A 1,848-nucleotide genomic window follows, 5' to 3' on the forward strand; every position below is an offset into this window, starting at 1 on the left:
AATCACGGTCAAAGAGTATAGAAGACCTTCTATACTCTTTGTCACAGTCACGCACACGCTCATAGGAGTTGTGAGATCTACTGCATCAGCAGGTGTATGGCTGTATGCAGTGTGAGTACCATGAGCACAGATTGACCTGAGATTTGTCCCACAAACATTTCAGCAGTTATTATAGGCCTGTGTGTCCGGTATTTCTGTCGACTGGACCAGCCATGCCATTAATTATGAATTTATCAGTCTTTTGCATGCCAAAGTCAATTTCTGCATAGAAATATTACGCCAAATAGAAGCAGAAAATCGTGCTATGCGCACTTTCATGAGATCGGGATAGCCTACAACAATTAATTTGTTGGCTATTTTACAAATGGGAATAAAACCAATTCATGACAATGTTTAACGTTCAAGCTACCCGTAAAATTTATAGTGAAAAGTAGTGCTGGGCGGTATGACCAAAAATTTATATCACGGTATTTTTAAAAATTATACCGGTTTCACGGTACATGACTTTTTTTTTTTCATGCATGACCGGGTGTTAACCATATTTTCTACTGATTGAGAGGAAATACTGCAGTATATTGACTTAGAATGCCCTATTTTACTGTCATGATGAGTGAATATTGTCAAAAAATACCACACTAAATAGTGACTAAACACGACCCCTTTTAATACATGTTAACCAAGTCACTCTCATTTATAATCGCGGCATCGTCTGATAAAATCAACATGCATCTACACTAAAGAGCAGCTATGAATTTGTTTTGGCTATATTACTTTTTTGTCTCATGCAGCACACTGCCTGCATCTGAGTAACAAACTAAAAAAAACAACAAACAAAAAAAGTGCATGTGATATTAACAGAGGAACTACGCTCATATTTAAAATCCAAACAATCAGTAAGCGACAGGTGCTAGAAAAACGCTGTTTTGTACTCATTTATTGACGAGCTGGCTGCGGTGCGGCCAACTGAATGCGCTGCTTCTCTGCCGCTCACTGCACAGAACAGACGCCGAGAGGTGACACTTCTCCGGGAAAGTCAGACCCTCGCGTTCGCGGGACAGCACTGGAGAAATCTTCCAACTGAACCATAGCTAAGGTTTATCCAAAAAAGTCGCTAGGTTTGTCAGTATGAATATTCTATGGAAAAAAGCCGCTAAAAGGGTCTGAAAGTTGCTAAATCTAGTGCTAAAGTCGCGCTCGTGTGTGTGAGACGCGGGAGCTGATGGCAGCGGGCGGTGGATATTTGTGGCGGTCAATGCGGATATTGTGGATGAGTTCTTCTGTCATCACGTTCTATTAGCGCTTCAGTTTCGGAACTTTCACGCTTAGTAACACAAACAGCTGTTCCCTCAACACAGTGCAACAGTGAAAAGGGACCCCTTTCAAACAGTGTAGCGTTCAGAACGTTGTTTTAACTATTGCGGTATTTTAAAAATTCATATCATAACAAAAATAAACACCGGTATTCGGTATGAACCGGTATACCGCCCAGCACTACAAAAAAGCATAATTTCTTGTCAGATGCTAATGGAAGTAAGCAAAGCTTGCATCAGTATATTTATCTACGTTTGTAGTGCACATTTGTGAGATACTCCAACGTCTGACGTGATGTAGTTTAGTAACTATATCTAAGGATATAGATAATGGATTGATAGTTTCCATATTGTCCTATATTTGCTGTAACACATAAATGGCAGAGTTCACTGAAAAATTAAGATTTCATTGTTATTTTCTCACCTTCATATCTTTCCACTCCATTTTCTTCTTTGAACACACAAAATGAGAATTTTGAGAACTTCTGTTTTCTTTACAACAATAGTGGAAGCTGATTTATGTATGATTTAAGACGTA

This window comes from Sinocyclocheilus rhinocerous, unplaced genomic scaffold (genome assembly GCF_001515625.1).
Source record: "Sinocyclocheilus rhinocerous isolate Xijiao unplaced genomic scaffold, SAMN03320098_v1.1 scaffold3194, whole genome shotgun sequence".
Lineage (NCBI taxonomy): Eukaryota > Metazoa > Chordata > Actinopteri > Cypriniformes > Cyprinidae > Sinocyclocheilus > Sinocyclocheilus rhinocerous.